Below are 26,500 nucleotides of genomic sequence, written 5' to 3'. Positions count from 1 at the left end.
TGTACGAGTCCACAGTGATGCCCTTCGGCTTGAAGAATGCCCCTGCCACTTTTCAGCGGATGGTCAACACGCTGCTCGAGGGACTAGAAGGGTATGTGACCGCATACCTGGATGACATTGCCATCTTCAGTCCCACCTGGAAGGATCACCTAGAGCACCTGGCGCAGGTGCTCGGGCAGATCCAAGGAGCAGGCTTGACCATTAAGCCGGAAAAATGCCAGCTGGGTATGAGTGAGGTCCAATACCTGGGACACCGAGTAGGTGGGGGAGCTCTGAAGCCAGAGCCCGGGAAGGTGGATGCCATCACCTCCTGGCCCTCCCCCAGGACCAAGAAGCAGGTGATGTCCTTCTTGGGGACTGCTGGGTACTATAGGAGGTTTGTTCCACACTATAGTACCCTGGCCAAGCCCCTGATGGACTTCACCAAGAAGAAGGTACCCGTTGCAGTCAACTGGACAGTCGCCTGCGAGACAGCTTTCCAGGCGCTCAAAACCAACCTTTCTAGCTCTCCTGTACTACAGGCAGCCGACTTCACGCGTCCATTCGTAGTACAGACTGACACCAGCGACTTTGGCCTAGGTGCTGTGCTCAGCCAGGTCGACACTACAGGTCATGAACACCCCATTTTGTACCTGAGCCGGAAGCTCCTGCAAAGATAAGTGGCCTATTCCACGATGGAGAAGGAATGTCTGGCAATTGTATGGGCCCTGCAGCGTCTGAAGCCATACTTGTACGGACGCCAATTCACTGTGGAAACAGACCACAACCCCCTCAGCTGGTTACACATGGTCTCTGGGACGAATGGGAGGTTGCTACGCTGGAGCCTCACTCTCCAGCAGTATCACTTCACCATTCGCCACCGAAGAGGCATAGACCATGGTAACACTGATGAGTTGTCCCAGCAAAGAGAAGGTGTGGAAGGGCGCATGGGGGAACACAGGAATGTGATACCCCCTAGCGCCCTCTAAAGCAGGGAGGTGTGATGAGGGAGCAGCCACCATCTTGGATATGGGGCATAACGCTGGCCTCCTATCAGAGATCGGCCTGACTTCATTTTGTCTCATATCAGAATTCTCCTGGTCACACGTCTGCAGGGACATGAGCACTCCTTTTCCCTACTTGAATGAAGACCCTTTAGTATGGTAATGGTCTGAGACCAGTGTAGCAGGCAGATGGCACTTCAAAGCTTGAATGAGGAAGCCACGCCAGCAGGGGGCATGGAGGTGCCTGGGGGCTCAATTAAAGCATGCATGTCAGATGGCTACAGGACACGTCTATTGTCTTCCCAGCCGGACCGTCCACAACATGAAATTATGAATTATGGATGCATCTTCCGAGGTACAGGCTCATAAAAAATATCCTCATAGCCCTGAAGAAATTGCGCATCTGACAGTGCAAATCCCGGGTCAGTGAGAGTTCTGGAACCTGAGATATAGAGATCAGCCTCCCAGAGTGATTGAATGGGTCCAGGTTTGATCCCTGTACAACCGGCAGAAAAAAAAAACATGCGCTGGTACAGCCCGTGTACTGATCCGATCATCCTGAGAGGAGTTATTCCATTTATTAGGTATTGGGAATAGATTCTGCAGGGAAGCTGAAGGGTGGAGATTGTTAGTCCACCCAGGTACAGAGGGGAGGGACACAGAAGGATTAAGAGCTGAGAACACATGGAGAGTGAGTCACAACTGAAGAAGATGATGATGAAATAAGGAACAGGGTATATGCCAGCCAGAGGGGAGCAAGCACATGCTTTTTGGGGGCTGCCCGGCAACTAGAAGTCTTGTACCTGTGGAACGCAGAGCTCCACGGCCTCCACAAGCGACCTTCAACCTGGTAAATTGACCTCCAGCTTTATACCTCTAAGCCTTGTACTATTATTGTTATATTTTACTCTGACTGTAACGCTTGGTATATTTTTACTGTATATTTCTTGTAATTATCTACTGTGCCCTTAAGGCAATTAAACCATAAATTATTTTTGGGCTGATCCTTTTATTCTGATTGCGAATCTTAGAATACCCAGCGTGGGTAACAGGACAGTCTCCCCAGCCGCCATTTGCTCTAGGTGCAGTTCCCTTATTGACTTGAGAGACAAAGGGGGCACCTGAGAGCTGTGTCTGTGTAGTTACGTCACGGATTGGTGACGTGGGAGGAACCAGTTTTCTTCACAAGGAAAATACATCATTTTTCCATCACAAGAGACACAAATTTAACATTCTATTGGATGCCAATTTAAGGGATTACTGGCCCCCAATAATTGTCACCATGACAACACACTGTTAGGCGCTGGGATTCTCCCACTGCACAGGGTATATCCCATGCTGTTACACCCGGTCTGTTTACTGTACCTCCAGGGGGTCTCTGTCAGGACTCTCGCTCTGTGCCAGCTTCACGCTGCCTGGACGCAGCCCCCACCCCTCCTTGCTCTCCTGCTTCCTGGCGTGCAGCCAGCAGGTTCCCTGGCAGGGTTCTTAGGCCGCACGCGCGGTCACTCCCGGTCTCTTAAAGAGACAGTGTGCATTTTCCAAATGTTGCCTCTAACCAATGGCGTGTGTTTAGCTATTATTTCTAGCCCTCCTCCATAGGGAGGGCGCCGGAGCAACAAGTATCTACTGTTGCTAACTTCCGGTTCCTGTTATCTTGCGCTTCTGTTTCTGAAGTATCTGCAAGGAACTCCGCTTATTCTGTCTGTCTCCACAGATCTTCTGCTACCAGTTACTCGGTTATGCTGGACTGCATCCGCAGTATCTACACTGGACCCATCTAGTCCTGCCAGTCCGCCAGCCTCACTTCCAGACCACGCCAGTACCCTCAGTGCCAGCTTCTACACCCGGTTTCCTCCAGTCGGCTCTGCAATACCCGCTAACCCTGCTGGTCCGTCTGTTCCGCTGGGACAACCGCCACGAGTACGGGGTCTAACTGAAGGTAGCACCCGTGTCCTCCAGGCATTCCATTCTGTCCCTGTTCGAGGGGACTTACTACGGGTGTCTGGGGCTCATGCAGTAACGCCCCCTTCGGAGCCCCCTGGACTGTGGTCTAGTGGTTCCACATCAAACTTTAATAAATACGAATGTGAACTTCTACATCTGTGCCTCCATTTCCATTCGTTACAGATTGCTCCGGCCATGGAACCCGCTGGATCCCAGAAATCCCCAGTCATGGAGTTACGTCAGGAGATCTCCCAGCTGAAGGAGCAACAGGATAAGATCATGCCTTTCCTGCACAATGTATCTGATCGCCTGGATAGTCTGGCTTCTTCGATTGCACCGACTCCTGCCACCTGTGTTCAGGTATCAAACTTCACAGCAAGTAAGGATTTTCGCTTAGCTGCTCCCACCCGCTTCCGAGGCGACCCCGTTCTGTGTCGAGGGTTCATAAATCAGTGCACTCTGCACTTCGAACTATTGGGGCATAGGTTCGCTTCTGATCTGGCCAAAGTTGGCTTCATCATGTCCCACCTTGATGGAGAGGCGCTCGCCTGGATGAATCCGCTGTGGGAGAGGGTGGACCCGTTGGTTACTAATCTCCAGTCTTTTCTAGAGGCATTTCGCAAGACCTTTGACGAACCTGGTCGTACTACATCGACAGCCTCTGCTCTTCTTCGACTACGACAGGAGGCTCTTACGGTGGCTCAGTATGCGGTGCAGTTCCGTACTCTTTTGTCTGAACTTTCTTGGAACAATGAGGCATTGGTGGCTACCTTCTGGCAGGGACTCTCTGGACGAGTTAAGGATGAGTTGGCGGGACGTGACTTGCCTACTGTTCTGGATGACCTGATTTCTCTGGCAGTCCGGGTTGATCTACGGTTTCAGGAACTCTCCAACGAGATCAGACGTGAAAAAGAATCCAATCACCAGGTTGCTTGTGCTCCTAAATCTGCAAACTCTCCAACTTTGTCTCCAGCTCCTGTGGCTATGGAGGTGGACCGTGTTAATCTGGTCAACCGTCGCCAGGAGGCACGTCGCCTGGAGGGGAGTTGTTTCTACTGTGGCAGTGCCAAGCATTATATCCGCTCTTGTCCTAAGAGACCGGGAAACTCCAGTGCCTAGGGTCTGTAGGAGAGGCTACCCTAGGTAAGGATCATCCCTCTCCGGCTTTACAGATAACAGTCTCTGTGGTCTTCGGCAAAACAAGATTTTCAGAGTTCTGTCACCTGGATTCTGGTGCCGCTGGGAACCTTATTCGGCAAGCGGTAGTGGATCGTTATCAGATTCCAGTCCAGCGTTTATCGGATCCATTGCAAGTGACATCTGTGGATTGCAGACCACTGTCGGAGTCCATATGGTTCCAGACTGTGCCTTTGGAACTCCGGGTAGGTCTAACCCATTTTGAAAGTATCTGTTTTTATGTGTTGCCAGATTTGTCTCACCCCTTGCTTCTAGGTCTACCCTGGTTCCAGATGCATGAACCTGTTCTAAATTGGAGCATGGGAGAGATCCTGCGCTGGGGAGATTCTTGCTTTGATCGATGTATCATTCCGGTTCGTCCTGCTCCTCCTCCGGTACAACCTGAAGCCTTGCCGGGTTTGCCGTCTCCTTACTGGTCCTTCGCTGATGTATTTGGGAAAAAAGAGGCAGAGAGATTACCTCCACACAGGTCGTATGATTGCCCCATAGATCTGCTTCCTGGAGCGTCTCCTCCACGTGGACGGATCTATCCTCTTTCTCAAGCAGAGACTCAGTCTATGTCTGAGTACATTCAGGAGAACCTGGACAGAGGATTCATCTGGAAATCTTCCTCGCCCGCTGGAGCTGGATTCTTCTTCGTGAAGAAAAAAGATGGATCTCTACGACCCTGTATCAATTATAGGGGTCTGAACCAGATTACGGTAAAGAACAGGTATCCGTTGCCTTTAATTTCTGAATTGTTTGATCGTCTTAGGGGGTCCAAAATTTTCACCAAACTGGATCTCAGAGGGGCTTACAATCTAATACGCATTCGTAAGGGAGACGAATGGAAGACCGCTTTTAACACCCGGGGTGGACACTATGAATACTTGGTAATGCCATTTGGGCTAAGTAATGCACCAGCAGTGTTTCAGGAATTTGTAAATGACATTTTCAGAGATCTGCTTTATTCTTGTGTTGTTGTTTACCTGGACGACATTCTGATCTTCTCTGCTGATTTAGCTTCCCACCGGAGACAAGTACGTATGGTTTTACAAAGACTCAGGGAGAACAGACTTTATGCTAAAATTGAAAAATGTCTCTTTGAGCAACCCTCTCTGCCTTTCCTTGGTTATATTGTCTCGTCTACAGGTTTAAAAATGGATCCAGAGAAGGTATCCGCCATTTTAAAGTGGCCTCGCCCATGTGGTTTGAAGGCAATACAACGGTTCTTGGGGTTCGCCAACTATTACCATTTGTTCATTCCAAATTTTTCCACTCGAGTGGCACCAATTTCGGCCTTGACCCGGAAAGGCGCAAATACCAAGGAATGGACACCTGAAGCTGAGGAGGCTTTTACTTCCTTAAAGCAGGCCTTCTCCTCCACACCCGTACTTCATCGACCGGATTCCAAAAAACAATTTTTGCTTGAGGTAGACGCTTCCTCCATAGGTGCTGGTGCAGTTCTCACCCAGAAGTCGTCGTCCGTCCGGATGGTCACCTGTGGTTTTTTCTCAAAAGTCTTTTCTGTTTCAGAGAGGAATTATTCCGTAGGAGATCATGAATTATTGGCTATCAAGTTAGCTCTGCAGGAGTGAGGTGCTGCTCATCAGGTTATCATTTACACAGATCATAAGAATCTTGCTTATCCTCAATCTGCTCAGAGACTGAATCCTCGTCAAGCCCGGTGGGCATTGTTTTTTGCTCGATTTAATTTTGTTCTTCATTTCCGACCAGCTGATAAGAACATTAAAGCTGATGCACTTTCCAAAGCATTTTTGCCTCCCGATTTTGTGGAAGGACCGCACCACATCATTGAACCATCCAGATTTGTATCGGTGGCCGCAGTTAATCTTGCTCGACTCCCTCCAGGTAAAACTTTTGCATCTAACCTAAGTCTAAGTCTAACCTCTATTGTTGGTAAAATATTTGAAGGGTTTCTGAGGGATGTTATTCTGGATTATCTCAATGAGAATAACTGTTTAACTCCATATCAGCATGGGTTTATGAGAAATCGCTCCTGTCAAACCAATCTAATCAGTTTTTATGAAGAGGTAAGCTACAGGCTGGACCACGGTGAGTCATTGGACGTGGTATATCTCGATTTTTCCAAAGCGTTTGATACCGTGCCGCACAAGAGGTTGGTACACAAAATGAGAATGCTTGGTCTGGGGGAAAATGTGTGTAAATGGGTTAGTAACTGGCTTAGTGATAGAAAGCAGAGGGTGGTTATAAATGGTATAGTCTCTAACTGGGTCGCTGTGACCAGTGGGGTACCGCAGGGGTCAGTATTGGGACCTGTTCTCTTCAACATATTCATTAATGATCTGGTAGAAGGTTTACACAGTAAAATATCGATATTTGCAGATGATACAAAACTATGTAAAGCAGTTAATACAAGAGAAGATAGTATTCTGCTACAGATGGATCTGGATAAGTTGGAAACTTGGGCTGAAAGGTGGCAGATGAGGTTTAACAATGATAAATGTAAGGTTATACACATGGGAAGAAGGAATCAATATCACCATTACACACTGAACGGGAAACCACTGGGTAAATCTGACAGGGAGAAGGACTTGGGGATCCTAGTTAATGATAAACTTATCTGGAGCAGCCAGTGCCAGGCAGCAGCTGCCAAGGCAAACAGGATCATGGGGTGCATTAAAAGAGGTCTGGATACACATGATGAGAGCATTATACTGCCTCTGTACAAATCCCTAGTTAGACCGCACATGGAGTACTGTGTCCAGTTTTGGGCACCAGTGCTCAGGAAGGATATAATGGAACTAGAGAGAGTACAAAGGAGGGCAACAAAATTAATAAAGGGGATGGGATAACTACAATACCCAGATAGATTAGCGAAATTAGGATTATTTAGTCTAGAAAAAAGACGACTGAGGGGCGATCTAATAACCATGTATAAGTGTATAAGGGGACAATACAAATATCTCGCTGAGGATCTGTTTATACCAAGGAAGGTGACGGGCACAAGGGGGCATTCTTTGCGTCTGGAGGAGAGAAGGTTTTTCCACCAACATAGAAGAGGATTCTTTACTGTTAGGGCAGTGAGAATCTGGAATTGCTTGCCTGAGGAGGTGGTGATGGCGAACTCAGTCGAGGGGTTCAAGAGAGGCCTGGATGTCTTCCTGGAGCAGAACAATATTGTATCATACAATTATTAGGTTCTGTAGAAGGACGTAGATCTGGGGATTTATTATGATGGAATATAGGCTGAACTGGATGGACAAATGTCTTTTTTCGGCCTTACTAACTATGTTACTATGTTACTATGTTACTTCAGATCGGAAATGAGTTCTTCGGTGGGGTCATTCTTCTAAATTGGCAGGTCATGCCGGACAAAGGAAGACTCTGCAACTCATCTCCCGGTTCTACTGGTGGCCTACCATGGGCAAAGATGTTCAGGAGTATGTTGCTGCCTGTCCTTCGTGTGCTCGCAACAAGACTGATAAGCGTTTGCCCCCTGGGCGGTTATTACCTCTGTTTGTTCCTTCAGTACCCTGACAGCACATCGCTATGGACTTTATTACTGATCTCCCCATCTCCTCTGGCTGTTCAGTCATCTGGGTTGTGGTGGATCATTTTTCGAAGATGGCGCATTTTGTTCCGTTACCTGGTCTCCCGTCTGCTTCTGAGCTCGCTGATCATTTCATTCAACATATCTTCCATCTTCACGGGTTTCCCCTCCACATCGTGTCCGACAGAGGTGTCCAGTTCACCTCCAAATTCTGGAGAGCACTTTTTAAGTCTGTACAAGTGGAGCTGGACCTCTCCTCCGCATATCACCCTCAATCCAATGGGCAAGTAGAGAGGACCAATCAAATTCTGACAGGATTCTTGCGTCACTTCGTCAACGTACATCATGATGACTGGATCAAGTTGCTGCCTTGGGCAGAATTCTCGTATAACAATCAAGTAAGTGAGTCTTCTGGTAAATCTCCCTTTCAGATTGTGTTTGGGCTCCAACCCAGGATTCCGCTTCCCATCTCTGGGCCTTCTGGTGTTCCTGCAGCTGATACCTGTGCAGAGGAATTCTCGAAAGTATGGAGCGACACCAAGGTTGCCTTAGAGAGAGCTTCACTACGTATGAAGTAGCATGCAGATAAAAGACGTCTGGAGGCTCCTTCTTTCCGACCAGGGGATAAGGTATGGCTCTCCTCCAAGTATATCCGTCTGAAGATGCCCTCTTACAAACTGGGTCCCCGCTTCATCGGTCCATTTGAAGTCCTGAAACAGATTAATGCAGTCTCGTACAAATTGAGACTACCGGCTTCCTTACGAGTCCTTAATTCTTTTCATGTTTCCCTCCTCAAACCCGTACTTTTGAGTCCATTTTTTAAAGATCCTGGTTCCACTCCGGATCCCGTCAGTGAGGAGGATGTTTTTGTAGTACAGAATATCTTGGCCACTAAAAAGATAAGGAGTAAGAGCTATTTTTTGGTGGATTGGAGGGGCTTCGGTCCTGAGGAGAGGTCATGGGAGCCTAGGGAAAATATCCGTGCTCCTCTTCTTCTGAAAGAATGCTATGCAGGCTTGAAAAAGAGGGGGCGTAAAGAGGGGAATACTGTTACACCCGGTCTGTTTACTGTACCTCCAGGGGGTCTCTGTCAGGACTCTCGCTCTATGCCAGCTTCACACTGCCTGGACGCAGCCCCCACCCCTCCTTGCTCTCCTGCTTCCTGGCGTGCAGCCAGCAGGTTCCCTGGCAGGGTTCTAAAGGTACCGTCACACTTAGCGACGCTGCAGCGATACCGACAACGATCCGGATCGCTGCAGCGTCGCTGTTTGGTCGCTGGAGAGCTGTCACACAGACCGCTCTCCAGCGACCAACGATCCCGAGGTCCCCGGTAACCAGGGTAAACATCGGGTAACTAAGCGCAGGGCCGCGCTTAGTAACCCGATGTTTACCCTGGTTACCAGCGTAAAAAAACAAACAGTACATACTTACATTCAGCTGTCTGTCCCTTGCCATCTGCTTCCTGCACTGACTGCTGGCCGTAAAGTGAAAGTGAAAGCAGAGCACAGCCACAGCGGTGAGTCACCGCTGTGTGACTCACCGCTGTGCTGTGCTTTCACTTTCACTTTACGGCCAGCAGTCAGTGCAGGAAGCAGACGGCAAGGGACAGACAGCTGAATGTAAGTATGTACTGTTTGTTTTTTTACGCTGGTAACCAGGGTAAACATCGGATTACTAAGCGCGGCCCTGCGCTTAGTTACCCGATGTTTACCCTGGTTACCAGTGAAGACATCGCTGAATCCGTGTCACACACGCCGATTCAGCGATGTCTGCGGGGAGTCCAGCGACCAAATAAAGTTCTGGACTTTCTTCCCCGACCAGCGACAGCACAGCAGGGGCCTGATCGCTGCTGCCTGTCACACTGGACGATATCGCTAGCGAGGACGCTGCAACGTCACAGATCGCTAGCGATATCGTCTAATGTGATGGTACCTTTAGGCCGCACGCGCAGTCACTCCCGGTCTCTTAAAGAGACAGTGTGCATTTTCCAAATGTTGCCTCTAACCAATGGCGTATGTTTAGCTATTATTTCTAGCCCTTCCTCCATAGGGAGGGCGCCGGAGCAACAAGTATCTACTGTTGCTAACTTCCGGTTCCTGTTATCTTGCGCTTCTGTTTCTGAAGTATCTGCAAGGAACTCCGCTTATTTTGTCTAGCTCCACAGATCTTCTGCTACCAGTTACCCGGTTATGCTGGACTGCATCCGCAGTATCTACACTGGACCCATCTAGTCCTGCCAGTCCGCCAGCCTCACTTCCGGACTACGCCAGTACCCTCGGTGCCAGCTTCTACACCCGGTTTCCTCCAGTCGGCTCTGCAATACCCGCTAACCTTGCTGGTCCGTCTGTTCCGCTGGGACAGCCGCCACGAGTACGAGGTCTAACTGAAGGTAGCACCCGTGTCCTCCAGGCATTCCATTCTGTCCCTGTTCGAGGGGACTTACTACGGGTGTCTGGGGCTCACGCAGTAACGCCCCCTTCGGAGCCCCCCAGACTGTGGTCTAGTGGTTCCACATCAAACTTTAACCCCTTTCTGACATCAGACGTACTATCCCGTCGAGGTGGGGTGGGCCCCTATGACCACCGACGTGATAGTACGTCACGGACCGCTCCCGGCACATTAACCCCCGGCACACCGCGATCAAACATGATCGCGATGTGCCGGCGGTACAGGGAAGCATCGCGCAGGGAGGGGGCTCCCTGCGGGCTTCCCTGACCCCCCGCAGCAAAGCGATGTGATCGCGTTGCTGCGAGGGTCTCCGTACCTCCCTCCCTGCTCCAGGCCCGGATCCAAGATGGCCGCGGCATCCGGGTCCTGCAGGGAGGGAGGTGGCTTCACAGAGCCTGCTCAGAGCAGGCACTGTGAAGCCTGCAGTGCTGCAAGTCAGATCGGTGATCTGACAGAGTGCTGTGCAAACTGTCAGATCACCGATCTGTGATGTCCCCCCATGGGAAAAAGTAAAAAAGTAAAAAAAAAATTCCAAATGTGTAAAAAAATATTCCTAAATAATGAAAAAAAAAATATTATTCCCATAAATACATTTCTTTATCTAAATAAAATAAAAAAAAACAATAAAAGTACACATATTTAGTATCGCCGTGTCCGTAACGGCCCGACCTATAAAACTGGCCCACTAGTTAACCCCTTCAGTAAACACTGTAAGAAAAAAAAAAAAAACGAGGCAAAAAACAACGCTTTATTATCATACCGCCGAACAAAAAGTGGAATAACACGCGATCAAAAAGACAGATATAAATAACCATGGTACCGCTGAAAGCGTCATCTTGTCCCGCAAAAAACGAGCTGCCATATATCATCATCAGCAAAAAAATAAATAAGTTATAGTCCTGAGAATAAAGCGATGCAAAAATAATTATTTTTTCTATAAAATATTTTTTATCGTATAAAAGCGCCAAAACATAAAAAAATGATATAAATGAGGTATCGCTGTAATCGTACTGACCAGTAGAATAAAACTACTTTATCAATTTTACCAAACGCGGAACGGTATAAACGCCTCCCCCAAAAGAAATTCATGAATAGCTGGTTTTTGGTCATTCTGCCTCACAAAAATCGGAATGAAAAGCGATCAAAAAATGTCACATGCCAGATAATGTTAGCAATAAAAACGTCAACTTGTCCCGCAAAAAACAAGACCTCACATGACTCTGTGAACCAAAATGTGGAAAAATTATAGCTCTCAAAATGTGGTAACGCAAAAAATATTTTTTGCAATAAAAAGCGTCTTCAGTGTGTGATGGCTGCCAGTCATAAAAATCCGCTAAATAACCCGCTATAAAATCAATCAACCCGCTATAAATCAAACCCCCCTTCATCACCCCCTTAGTTAGGGAAAAATAAAAAAAAGTATTTATTTCCATTTTCCCATTAGGGCTAGGGTTAGGGGTACGGTTAGGGCTAGGGTTAGGGTTAGGGCTAGGGCTAGGGTTAGGGTTAGGGTTAGGGCTAGGGTTAGGGATAGGATTAGGGTTAGGGTTAGGGCTAGGGTTAGGATTAGGGCTACAGAAAGGGTTGGGGCTAAAGTTAGGGTTAGGGTTTGGGCTAAAGTTACGGTTAGGGTTTAGATTACATTTACAGTTGGGAATAGGGTTGGGATTAGGGTTAGGGGTGTGGTTAGGGTTACTGTTGGGATTAGGGTTAGGGGTGTGTTTGGATTAGGGTTTCAGTTATAATTGGGGGGTTTCCACTGTTTAGGCACATCAGGGGCTCTCCAAACGCGACATGGCGTCCGATCTCAATTCCAGCCAATTCTGCGTTGAAAAAGTAAAACAGTGCTTCTTCCCTTCCGAGCTCTCCCGTGCGCCCAAACAGGGGTTTACCCCAACATATGCAGTATCAGCGTACTCAGGACAAATAGGACAACAACTTTTGGGGTTGAATTTCTCCTCTTACCCCTGGGAAAATACAAAACTGGGGGCTAAAAAATTGTTTTTTGGGGAAAGTTTTTTTAGTTTTTTTTCACGGCTCTGCGTTACAAACTGTAGTGAAACACTTCAGGGTTCAAAACTCTCACAACACATCTAGATAAGTTCCTTATCTAGTTTCCAAAATGGTGTCATTTGTGGGAGTTTCTACTGTTTAGGTACATTAGGGGCTCTGCAAACGCAATGTGACACCTGCAGACCATTCCATCTAAGTCTGCATTCCAAATGGAGCTCCTTCCCTTCCGAGCCCTCCCATGCGCCCAAACGGTGGTTCCCCCCCACATATGGGGTATCAGCGCACTCAGGACAAATTGGACAACAAATTTTGGGGTCCAATTTCTCCTGTTACCCTCGGGAAAATACAAAACTGGGGGCTAAAAAATAATTTTTGTGGGAAAAAATTTTTGTTTTATTTTTACGGCTCTGCATTATAAACTTCTGTGAAGCCCTTGGTGGGTCAAAGCGCTCAAAACACATCTAGATAAGTTCCTTAGGGGGTCTACTTTCCAAAATGGTGTCACTTGTGGGGGGTTTCAATGTTTAGGCACATCAGTGGCTCTCCAAACGCAACATGGCGTCCCATCTCAATTCCTGTCAATTTTGCACTGAAAAGTCAAACGGCGCTCCTTCCCTTCCAAGCTCTCCCACGCGCCCAAACAGTGGTTTACTCCCACATATGGGGTATCAGCGTACTCAGGACAAATTGTACAACAACTTTTGTGGTCCAATTTCTACTCTTACCCTTGGGAAAATAAAAAATTGGGGGCGAAAAGATAATTTTTGTGAAAAAATATGATTTTTTATTTTTACGGTTCTGCATTATAAACTTCTGTGAAGCACTTGGTGGGTCAAAGTGCCCACCACACCTCTAGATAAGTTCTTTAGGGGGTCTTCTTTCCAAAATGGTGTCACTTGTGGGGGGTTTCAATGTTTAGGCACATCAGGGGCTCTCCAAACGCAACATGGTGTCCCATCTCGATTCCAGTCAATTTTGCATTGAAAAGTCAAATGGCGCTCCTTTGCTTCTGAGCTCTGTCATGTGCCCAAACAGTGGTTTACCCCCACATATGGGGTATCAGTGTACTCAGGACAAATTGTACAACAACTTTTGGTGTCCACTTTCTCCTGTTACCCTTGGTAAAATAAAACAAATTGGAGCTGAAGTAAATTTTTTGTGAAAAAAAGTTAAATGTTCATTTTTATTTAAACATTACAAAAATTCCTGTGAAGCACCAGAAGGGTTAATAAACTTCTTGAATATGGTTTTGAGTACCTTGAGGGGTGCAGTTTTTAGAATGGTGTCACACTTGGGTATTTTCTATCATATAGACCCCTCAAAATGACTTCAAATGAGATGTGGTCTCTTAAAAAAATGGTGTTGTAAAAACGAGAAATTGCTGGTCAACTTTTAACCCTTATAACTCCCTAACAAAAAAAAATGTTGGTTCCAAAATTGTGCTGATGTAAAGTAGACATGTGGGAAATGTTACTTATTAAGTATTTTGTGTGACATATCTCTGTGATTTAATTGCATAAAAATTCAAATTTGGAAAATTGCGAAATTTTCATAATTTTCGCCAAATTTCTGTTTTTTTCACAAATAAACGCAGGTACTATCAAAGAATTTTTACCACTATCATGAAGTACAATATGTCATGAGAAAACAGTGTCAGAATCACTGGGATCCGTTGAAGCGTTCCAGAGTTATAACCTCATAAAGGGACAGTGGTCAGAATTGTTAAAATTGGCCCGGTCATTAACGTGCAAACCACCCTTGGGGGTAAAGGGGTTAATAAATACAAATATGAACTTCTACATCTGTGCCTCCGTTTCCATTCGTTACACATGCCTTGTCTACCTCTGCGGGCTCCCATTCTGCTTCAGCCGCAGAGGGAGCTGCTCAGCAAAGATGTTAGTCTCACCATCTTGCCCAGACTCATGCTGTCACTTGGTTACTGCTGGCTGTCCAGCCAAAGCTATAGTAACTAGTAGTAGGCAGCAGCGAACTGAGCATGCTCGTGACGTGGCAACGTCTCATTGGTGGTCGGTCGTCAGCTGCTCGAGTCCACGAGCAAGGTCCTGTCTGACTGGACTTGAACAGGAATTTATAAAAGGCTTCCTGGAGCACACGTTGGCGCCCTAAGATCATTTATGTCATATACGTGTGGAACATAATGGTAGTGTGGACTTGTCTGCGTGTGCTCAGGGCAGGCATATAGCCTTTAGAATTCCAGCACCTCCAGAGAGGAATTCATGTGCATGCACACGCTGTGATTGTGTCCACTACCTGCTCCTTTGGCCCTGTGTGCGTTGCGTTCTCCTGTGAGGTTAACAGGCATTGTGTTTAGCGCCATACCTGCTCTGCTACTGTGTGCGAATGACACAACTCTACTGCAGAGCATCTTTTCAGGTGCTGTGTGCGAGTGACATAGCCTTGTGTTCTATACACTGAGTAACGTTTAGCTCAGTGCGAGCCAGCTATCGCTAGCTGTGTGTTCCGCCATTGTTCATATTAGCTGTAGTTTCCATCTCTGCACGGTAGACCCCGTGACTGCACTTCATCTTAATTTATATTTAGTGCGATCCGCCAACCCTAACAGTATCTTAGTGCCAGGGTCTGTCTAGCAATGGCGGACGAGCAGCATTTACAGCGATACATCCAACAGCTGGAGAGCAGGTTGTCAGCTCTAGAGCGCACGACTACAGCAGTGGTTGTTACCGCCATAGTGGCTCATACAGCCAATGAATCTGTGTCCAGAGGTTCCACTGCCACCCCTGTTCCGTCTCTCATGCAATTTCCCCTGCCCAATAAGTTCTCGAGGGACAGCAAAGTCTGTTGAGGATTTGTGAACCAGTGCGCTATTCATTCATGCTACTGGCATCACGTTTCCCATCAGAGTGGGCTAAGGTGGGGTTTGTGGTCTCTATATTAACGGATAGGGCGTTGTGGTACAGAGTGTCTCTCGCTTTCTGAATGCTCTGAAACAGGTCTTCTTAGGATCTCGTATTACCCACGACTCAGCGTTCCAAATCCTGGAGTTAACCCAGGGCTCCTCCATGGTTAGCCAGTTTGTCATCTAATTTAGGACTCTAGGAACTGAGTTGGAGTGGTCGGATAAAGTCCTAATCCCGGTATTCTGGAAAAGGGTAGCTGATCATGTAAAGGATGCCCTGGCCACTAGGGAGATTCCTTCCACACTGGAGGACCTAATATCAGTCTCTGCCCGCATCGACCTCCTGCATGCCGAGCAAAGGTTGGAGCGAGCCCAGTGTAGGCAGAGGTTTAGGCTGGCTCCAAATTTTGCCAAACCTCTGGAGACTCTGGCTAAGTCTTGCAAATCAATGGAGGCCATGGAGTTATCGCGAGCGGAATCTAGGTCTCGTTCCACTCGCGCACACCCGACACTTTGCCAACAGGTGTCCACATCGGCAGGGAAACGACTGCGTCTAGTGGCTATCGGAGGAGGCTCAATAGACACAGCGGAGATGTCCTCCAAACTAACTTTTTGGGCAACACTTTCTTATGGATCGACCTCTCACACTACAGAGGTTTGCATGGATTCCAGGGCTGAGGGTAATTTTCTGTCCTCCGCTTTCGCCCAACGGCACGCAATGCCTCTAGTAATGCTCACCAAACCGATCACCATCCGGGTGGTAAATGGGTCTGCTCTATCCTCTCAGATCACGCATCAGACCATTTCTCTTTCCCTTGCTATATCTCCAAAACGTCAGGAGATAATTTCCCTATTGGTCATTCCTGAGGGTATAGACAAAGTATTGTTGGGTATACCTTGGTTGCGTCACCATTCACCTCACATTGACTGGTCTGGTGGGAGCATATTAGGATGGAGTAGGTCATGTGAGGGATGGTGTCTGAGGCCCCATGTTCTGTTCAGTTCATCTGAGGTCACCACAGATCTAACTTCTCTCCCTAAACATTATTGACAATATGCAGACGTGTTCTCCAAAAAAGCCGCAAAGACCCTTCCGCTTCATCACCCATATGACTGTCCTATTTCCCTCTTGCTGGGTTCTGAGCCTCCCCAATGGCATGTTTACCTGCTATCTCTCCGGAGGCTATGTCCCAATACATCAAGGAGAATTTGCATAGAGAGTTTATTAGGTAGTCAGAGTCTCCTCCTGGGGCTATCTTCTTCTTTGTTCAGAAGAACGGGGAACTTTGTCCATGCATTGACTATAGGGGGTTAAATGCTATTACCATCAAAAATAAATACCCTCTGCCACTCATCTTGGAGCTCTTTGACAGACTGCGAGTGGCTGGGGTATTTTCCAAGTTAGATCATGCATACAACTTAATATGTATTCGAGAAGGGGATGAATGGAAGACCGCGTTTCACACTCGGGACGGTCATTATGAGTATCTGGTAATGCCGTTCGGTCTGTGTAACGCTCCTGCCGTCTTCCAAGACTTTGTTAATGACATCTTTCGGGAGTTGTTAACCACCTCGGTAGTAGTATATCTGGATGATATACTTATTTACTCTCCAGATATTGATACTCACCGAAGAGATGTCTGTAAAGTCTTCAAACTCTTATGCGCTAATTCCCTTTTCGCTAAGGTAGAGAAGTGTGTGTTTGAGCAGGAATCTACCTGTGTAACTGCGCCCATGCACGTCTCAACCTCTGATCCTAAGGTGGTGGATTGAGCAGTGGAAGCGTGTGACATCTGGCATCAGACGCAATATGCTATTAAAGCTTATAAGGAGAGGATGAGGGTCTCAGCCAACGCGCATCGCTGTCCCGCTCCGGTTTTGCCCCTGGCGACTTAAGGTGGCTCTCTGCTCGTTACATCAGGCTGCGTGTAGAGTCCACTAAATTTTCTCCCTGCTACCTAGGTCCTTTCAAGGTTCTGGAACAGATGAACCCTATGGGCAATATTGTCTCAGCCTTCCTGCACATCTGAACATCGCCGACACCTTCCATGTTTCTCTATTGAAACCCGTATACATGACCCAATCGTCCGGGACTCCTGTCAGGAGCTCGGATACGTCCTCGGATGATTTCGAGATCAATGCCATTGTTGGGTCCAAGGTCGTGTGTTGCATAAAACTCTTTTTGGTGGATTGGAAGGGTCATGGGCCAGAGGAAAAGACCTGGGAGCTGATTGTTTCCTGCCCCTCAGCTCATTGCAGCTTTCGAGCGTGAAGAACATCGCCGGGAGGAGGGCAATGTTAGGCGCTGGGATTCTCCCACTGCATGGGGCAAATCCCAAGCCTTGTCTGCCTCTGCAGTCTCCCATTCTGTTTCGGCTGCAGTGGGAGCTGCTCAGCAAAGACGTCGGTCTCAGCGTCTTGCCCAGACTCATGCTGTTCGCTTGGTTACTGCTGTAGCTCCAGCCAAAGCTATAGTAACTAGCAATAGGCAGCAGTGAAAAGGCGTTCCTGAGGCTAAGTCCAGAAATCACCCTACTGAGCATGCTCGTGAGGTCGTGAGGTAGAGACATCTCATTGGTGGTCGGTCGTCAGCTGCACGGGTGACGTGGCAGTTTCTGATTGGTCCTCGAGCAAGGTCCTGTCTGGCTGGACTTGAACAGGAACATATAAAAGGTGTCCTGGAGCACGCGTCAGCGCTCTAAGATGATTTATATCATATGTGTGTGGAACATAACGGTAGTGTGGACTTGTCTGCGTGTGCTCAGGGCAGGTGTATAGCCTTTAGAATTCTTGCACCGCCGGAGAGGAGTTTGGGTGAATTCAGGGCAGGCATATAGCCTTTATAATTCCGGCACCTTCGGAGAGGAGTTTGTGTGCGTGCACACGCTGTGATTGTGTCCACCATCTGTTCCCTTGGCTCTGTGAGGGTTGCATTCTCCTGTGAGGTTAACAGGGATCGTGTATCACGGTTCCACCCCTCAGGGTGTCAGCGATGCAGTTAGTGACAGCTCGGCTGTCCAGTCTAGTACAGGGGCATGCTGAAGCTGTCAGTACTTTGATTAACAGCATGACCATCCAGTCTGGTTCAGGGGTGTGCTGAGCTGTCAGTGTGTTTATTGACAGTTCAACTTGCCAATCTGTGACTGGGAGGCGTCGGCTGTCTCAAGTGTTCACTATCCAGGGTAATTGCCATACCTACTTAACTGAGCAGCTTCTCCCAGACCACTGCCAGATGTACATTCATCTTTGTGAGGTTCGTGCTTTGTGCTCCCTGTGCCTTGAGTTCTATATGCTTGATCTGTTGCCTGACCTTTGACTTCGTTCTGACCATCCACCTGTTTAACCCCTTCAGCTCTGATCCATTATCCTCTCGGTACGCTGTCCTCGGAACGTTACCTGACTATGCTTTTGTCTCTAACTTCTGTTTATGACGTACCCTCCTGGCTTATGACCTTGGACTCCCTGACCACTCTGACTCACGGCTTAGCCGTGAGAAGTGACTAGCGTCACATCGTGTTTAGCGCCATATCTGCTCTGTTACTGTGTGCGAATGACACAGCTCTACTGCAGAGCATCTTTTCCATTGCTGTGTGCGAGTGACACAGCCTTGTGTTCTATACACTGAGTGACTTTTAACTCAGTGCGAGCCAGCTATCGCTAGCTGTGTTTTCCGCCATTGTTCACATTAGCTGCAGTGGACCCCGGGTTTGCGATCACACTTCATCTTAATTTATATTTAGTGTGATCCACCAACCCTAACACACACTATGACATCATTTTCGCCATTACAGCCCACTATGACGTCATCATCGCCATGACAACACACATTATGACATTATCATTGCCATGAAAACACTCAACATTATATTTCAAAAACTTGGTACTCAATGGAATTTTGGAGCAAATTTCTTAGTTTTAATTGCAGTCTACTAAATATTTATGCATCCAGACTTAAATCCATAAGGTCAGGAGACATACGCTATTACATTTATGTTGCTTTTTAGTTTGTGGTTTTCTTTGGTTGGTCAAGAAACAGATTATTGTTATAATAATAATAATTTTTATTTATATAGCGCCAACATATTCCGCAGCGCTTTACAAATTATAGAGGGGACTTGTACAGACAATAGACATTACAGCATAACAGAAATACAGTTCAAAACAGATACCAGGAGGAGTGAGGGCCCTGCTCGCAAGCTTACAAACTATGGGGAAAAGGGGAGACACGAGAGGTGGATGGTAACAATTGCTTTAGTTATTCGGACCAGCTATAGTGTAAGGCTCAGGTGTTCATGTAAAGCTGCATGAACCAGTATGTAGCAGTACAGACACAGAGGGCTAATACTGCATAAAATGTATGAGAACATGATGCGAGGAGCTTTTTTTTTTTTTTTTATTATAAATAGGCCACACAGGGATCGTTAGGTTAATGCGTTGAGGCGGTAGGCCAGTCTGAACAAATGAGTTTTTATGATCCTTTAATGTTGACTTTTAGTTGATGTTTAATTTAACTTATTGTCGGTTATATTGGATGACAGGGACGCAAGGTAATTGAACAATAGATGTTTGTTAATATCTTGATTACACATTGTACCAGGAGAGCTAGTTTGTTGACCTGCAGAACGAACAGAGAAGGACAAACTATACAGATTGATTAAATACTCAAACAATGAGAGATAAACTCATCCCATTTCCCCTCTGACCTGTGGATGATGACCTGAGCCAAAGAAATGAGTATAAAAAGGGATTTTCTATCCTTCTGAATGACTGAGAGACTTGACACAAAACCATAGGCAGGAACACGCTACAGGACAATGGCCAAGACATAATTTCTCCATCACAAAAGACACAGATTTGACATCTGTATGGGGGCTTGTTTTTTGTGGGACAAGATGACGTTTTCAGCGGTACCATTTTTATTTATATCTGTCTTTTTGATCGTGTGTTATTCCACTTTTGTTCAGCGGTACGATGATAAAGCATTGTTTTTTGCTTAGTTTTTTATTTATTTTTTTACAGTTTTCACTGAATTGGTTAACGAGTGGGACAGTTTTATAGGTCGGGTCGTTACGGACGCGGGGATACCAAATATGTGTACTTTTATTGTTTTTTTTATTTACATAAAGAAATGTAATTATTGGAACAATATTTTTTTTTTCTTTATTTAGGAATTTTGAAAAAAATATTTTTACACAGTATATTTTTTTTAAACTTTTTTACATTGTCCCAGGGTGGGACATCACTGTATAAACTCAGATCCCTGATCTGACACTTTGCACAGCAGTGTGTCAGATCAGGCAGTGAAGGAGGCTTGCCGGGAAGCCACCTCCCTGCAGGATTCTGAAGGACCCCGCGGCCAGCTTGGATCTGGGAGCCTGCAGGGAGGAGACTGCAGGAGATTCTCGGAACAACGCGATCACATCGCATTGTTCTGAGGGTCTCAGTGAAGCACGCAGGGAGCCCTCTCCCTGCGCGATGCTTCTCTATGTCACCGGAAGGCTGCAATCTTGTTTGATCGCAGTGTTACGGGGGTTAAAGTGCCGGGAGCGGTCCATCGGCATAGCTCCCTCCGTGAGCGCGGCTGATCCCGTATGACGTACTATCCCGTCGATGGTCATACGGGTCCAGGTCACCTCGACGGGATAGTACGTTTGATTTCAGAAAGGGTTTAATGTTGACTTTGAGTTGATGTTTGATGTAACTTATTGTCTGTTGGATAACTGGGACGCAAGGTAGTTGAACAGCAGATGTATGTTAATATGTTGATTACACATGACCCTGGTATTGTCGAAGACGCTTCATGGGAAAGTGGGTAATACCTCCTGCTCACACCCTTTCAATCCCTTACCTTTTGTCCCAACACGACCACCCAAACCCATTTTTCCCAATTAAAACAGAGACAGATATATCTTTTGGAATTGTGTAGGCCACAGCAGCCTGTTTATTAAACAAAACAACAGTTAACAATGAATGTAAAAAAGCATACATTTCAAAAACTAGGAGAAGTCCTTGGAGCCCACAAGAATCTGGTGATTTTAACCATACCGCGAACATAACTTAAAACCATATTTTACTCCCAGCCGTTGTAACCCTGGCTCGGGAGCACCAAAAACCCCACAAGAGGGTTCACTGTTCGCGGTAAAAACTGGCTGGAGATCCGACCACCCCTGCCGGAACTCCCCACCACCATTCACCAGATCCTAAACATATTAAACTCCAAAACAGAGGAGCCATATACCGATGGACCCCCCAAACCAATTTCCACCAACTCCAAGGACTCCCCCCAGCCGCCCCGGCTGCAATGACCCAAAAAGAACCATATACGAGTACTAAAACTACCCGCTCACCGCGAGTAATGTAACCCCACAGAACCACAAAATAAAGGGCGGGAGGGAGGGATGCTTCTTGTGAAGGTGAGTGGGAGCTGACCGGCCCCCGCCCCCTGACACTTCTTTAACCCCTCCACCACTAGCCCCCACCCCCTAATGTAATTAACCTCTTCAGCCCCACCCCCTCCTCTCCAACCCATTGTCATGCTGGCCTTCGCTTAGGCCATGGGGGGAGGGGACGGCTCGCTCTGGCCTGTCCTTTGTACCAGGAGACCTGGTTTGTTGACCTGCATAACAGAGGACAAACTATGCAGATTGATAAAATACTCAAACAATGAGAGTTAAACTTATCCCATCTCCACCCTGACCTGTAGATAATGACCTGTGCCAAAGAAATGAGTATAAAAAGGGATTTGCTATCCCTCTGAAAGAATATGAAAAAATGGAAACAAGGGAATGTTCTTGGGACAGGGTGTCCTTGTACTAATAAAGTATGTAATAATGTGAAAATAATAATCCTGCAACCGAGAGAATTGGCATCGATGAGATAAATGGACAGTCAGAAATACTCTGCGGGAACAGGACAGAAGCCGACAATGAAGTCCATACACAATATGTGGTGAAAAACAGTAGTAGTTTATTAAATTACATCAGGTGATAACAAGAGATAAATAAATCAATGTACATGAAAAAGATAAAAAATGTTAAAAACAGGGCCGCACACCCAGACATGAAAAGAGGGAGGAAAAGGCTAAATGTTATATAAATAGTCAAAATCCTGAGAACTATGCGTTCAAGTGTATAAAGGATCTGTTATGTGTGTGAAATGTATACAAGGAGTTGTTAAACAGAGATAGTACAAGTATTAATAAAGTGGTAGTGCAAAACAACTCTAGCAGGTGTCCCTAAAGATCCACAATATTGATATATGTAGCCATAGTACTAAAGAATAGTATTTGGGCATAGTGCAAAAACATGTTAGCCAAGTGTTTGATAAAGGAGGTATTTTATATTGGTGTGGAGAAGCTCGAATAGTAATGAAAGTACTTACAGATACAATACAAAGCTCTATCTCCTGGATAGTGTCCACCCCGACTCGCATTTCGGCATTCTGCCTTCGTCGGGGAAAATATGGAAATATGTATACTCCTGGTTGGGTGTCCGTTGGCTGTAGTGGAAGATGTGTCTGTCATGCTGCAGCACTGCAGGTAAATGCAAACTCCACTAGAGTGGAAAGAGGGCTGAAAGACCTGCTCAGAGCAGACCATCAGGCTGCAGCAGAAAAGTCAGACAAGTCGGGTCGATATCAGACAGTAGCGTAGTACTAAATGCTAAAATGCTAAATGCTAAACTCAATTTCAGAGGAGCACCAAAGGTCAGTAACAGTCCGTAGCAGAAGTAACGAAGAGAAGAGACAGATCAGGTCAAAGCCAAAGCAGAATCTAATATAGCCCCGCATAGAATTTATTACAGCCCCCCATAAAATATAATACAGCCCCCATAGAATATAATACATCCCCCTATAGAATATAACACAGCCCCGCATAGAATATAATACAGCCCTCCCCCATAGAACATAATACAGCCCTCCCCCATAGAATATAATACAGCCCCCCATAGAATATAATACAGCCCCCTTAGAATATAATACAGCCCCCATAGAATATAATACAGCCCCCCATAGAATATAATACAGCCCTCCCCCATAGAATATAATGTAGCTGACCCCCCGTGAGAATAGCCCCACAGTCCAGTAATCACTCATTGATATATAAAAAAAAACAACAAACACAATCCTCACCTCTCCTCATGCTCCCGATGCTCCAGGCTCGGCTCCAGTCTCAGTGACTGCAGTCTGCCGGCACACAGCAGATAAAAGATGCAATAACGTCATTGCGCACCCACAGTGTCAGAGGCAGAGGGGAATGATGTGAGAGGGAAAGTCAGCTGACGCTCTCTCCTCTATCATTGCTTTGAACTGTACCGGTGTCTATGACGCTGGTATAGTTCAATGCGGCTAGTGGGGGGGAGTCGGTGATGGCGGCAGGTGACTTGCTGGAGGCCCTTGGGGGAGCGTAGGCCCTAGGCAGCTGCCTGGTCTGTCTGCCGCTAATGCCGGCCCTGCTTGTACCTTTCCAGGGTCCATACGAAGCCCATTGGTAGAAAGGATGAACCCCAGAAAGGACAGCTCTTGGACATAAAAGGAACACTTCTCAGGTTTAGCGAACACAGAGTTCTCCCGTAACCTCTGAAGAACTGCACGTAAATGACTCATGTGAAATTCTTTGTCAGATGAAAATACAAGAATGTCATCTAGATAAACCACCATAAAGCGCTCAATGAAGTCAGAAAATACATCACTAATGAAATTTGAAAAACCGCTGGCGCGTTCGTGAGACCAAAGGGAATAACCAAATTTTCAAACAAACCCTCAGAGGTGAGAAATGCCGTTTTCCACTCATCCCCCTCCTGAATGCGGATAAGATTATATGCTCCCCTGAGGTCCAACTTGGAAAACCACCTAGTCCCAGATCATTGGTTATAAAGATCTGGAATAAGAGGGAGGGGGTAGGTATTCTCACCTTAATTTTATTTAGTTACAGAAAGTTGAGGCAAGGGCGTATACCACCATCTTTCTTTTGACAAAAAAGAAACCAGCAGCCACAGGAGAGACAGAGGAACGAATGTGACCTTTACGTAAACTTTCAGAGATATAATCTTTCATAGCGGTACGTTCCGAGACGGAAAGATTGTACAAACGGGCCTTGGGCAATTTAGCACCCGGAATGAGATCAATAATACAGTCATAAGGGCGACATTATGGCAAGGCCTCAGCCTCTTTTTCAGAAAACATATCCTTAAAATCTTTCAGGCACTCCGGAATACCCTCCAGATTAACCAACGACACCATAACAGCAGAAAGACAACCATTTGAACAATTAGGGCCCCATTTCACAATATCCTGAGATTCCCAGTCAATAAAAGGATTATGCAACTGTAACCAGGGGAATCCCAACACCAGTCCCGCTGGAAGATTATCCAGAACATAACATGAAATGCTTTCCTGAAGCAAGGAACCCACCTTGAGGAGAAACTCCTCGTAGACAAGCTTAACCATGTTTTTAACCAGCAATGTATTATCAATGGAAATGATATGGATTGGGGTTTCAAGCCTAACTGTCTCTATCTTACTCTTGAACACCAAGCTTGAGTCAATGAAGTTCATGGATGATCCACAGTCCACGAAAGCTGAAGTGAATGTGCAACCATCCCCACAACAAATTTCCACCTCCAACAAAATCTTTTGAAATGAGGAAAAAGGTACCTGAGAGTCTGGGTGACCTCCTCGTCAATCACCCAGACTTAGGCGTTTTCCCAGCAACTTGTTAGTCGGTGGGCAAGAGAGGTAGTCCTTTTTCCTATGTCCAGGACCTTCACAATAAAGACATATTCTCCCCTCAAGTCATTGCTTCCTCTACTTCTCCTTGAGGTTAATGGCCCCAACCTCCATAGGTTCCGTATATAGCATCACATCAGAATTAGCAGGATGTAAAGGAACCTCTCGCTGAATTACACCTCACTCCCATAACCACCGAGCCATACAAATGTCCTGAGTCATGGTATCCTCCAAGGAGCTGGGTGGTGGATGGAGAGCCAGAGCATCCTTAAGATGATCCAACAGTCCTCTCCTGAACTGACATCTTAGTGCAGAGTCGTTCCAGGACACCTCGGTGGACCACCGTCTGAACACTGAACAATACCATTCAGCAGTGAGTTTACCCTGCGAGAGACCCATAATCACGTCCTCTGCCACCCTGACCCGGTCTTGTTCATCAAAGATCAGTCCTAAAGCCTCAAAGAACATATCCACAGACATATGTTCACGGGCAGTAGTGGCTAAAGAAAAAGCCCAAGTTTGAGGGTCCTCCAGGATTAAAGAAATAATTATTCCCTCCAGTTGACTCTAATCACCTGAGAATCGGGGTCTAAGGGAGTAAAGCAGTTTACAACTCTCCCTGAATGTACGGAACTTCTCCTTTTCTCAGGAAAAAGTATCTGGGAGCCTGACCGTAGGTTCAGGAGAGTGTAAAAAGACATCCATGGGGGCCGAGTGCTTACAGTCTGACTGTGTCTTAGAACCCTGAAAAGACTTAACCGTCTCCGTAAGTTCCCCCTGAAGTTGATTATGGGAAGTGGTCAGGGCTCTATGTTCCACAGACAAATCCTGCATCACATGAGTCAAAGTAGACATCTGATCAGCCAGGGAACAAAGCGGATCCATAAAGAGAGGAACAAGAGAAAAAAAGTCTGTCTAGGCCCAGTTATAATGTCACACTGCAGCACTGTAGCTATGTTAGGGCTAGCGGAACGCACCAAATGATAAGACAGATAGAGTATGGTGCGTTCGCAGTCCGGGGTCCACCGTGCAGAGATGGAACCTGCTGCCAAGTAATGACGGACTATATGGCGGTACTCATAAGTATACACACGTGGGTTAAACTTCACCCAGCGTGAAGGAAGCGATCCTGTTGCGTCACAGGACCGCGGTACCGCACATAGAGCGCGAGCAAGTAGTCAGCGAACTCAACCCCACCTAGGATTGAAGTCCGATTAGACCCTTGCTGGCACAACACCGCAACTGGGTGTGTAAGGAAACTCAATAACAATATTAAGGCACAAGAGTGCATGCAGTGCCGCACTGACGAACGCCACTAACCACCCAGGCTTGGGTAAGGAAAGCAGAGAGGAAGTGCACGGCGCCGTACTGGCGGTCACAGCAACTGGACGCTGTAATGTGTGATTCGTGCTGTAGGATAAGTCGGGCGCTAGATAGCAACCATACACCTTCCGCGAACAGACATTCAATAGGGTAGGGGTATCCAAGGACGACTTGCTCTCACAACATACACACATTAACAATTGTACACTAGCGCATGGCCGTGCGGTCATGCGCAGTTTATATAGTTGCAGCACAGGAAGTGGCCACAGAAACTTTGCCCTTCCAAGACCTGCCAAGAGGACCAATGGAATGTGCTGCAGAGCCTGAGCATATGACCCTCGATCTCCAACGGGAGATCTTGCCCTGGGCATGCTCAGTGTGTGCAGACAAGGACTTAGTCCCAGAGAAGTCCGCTCGCTGCTGACCAGCACTGGCTTTAATGGCAGAAACTGAAGAAGCAGCAGTAACTCT

This window comes from Ranitomeya imitator, chromosome 1 (genome assembly GCF_032444005.1).
Source record: "Ranitomeya imitator isolate aRanImi1 chromosome 1, aRanImi1.pri, whole genome shotgun sequence".
Taxonomy (NCBI): Eukaryota; Metazoa; Chordata; class Amphibia; order Anura; family Dendrobatidae; genus Ranitomeya; species Ranitomeya imitator.
This window is presented reverse-complemented; position numbering follows the sequence as displayed.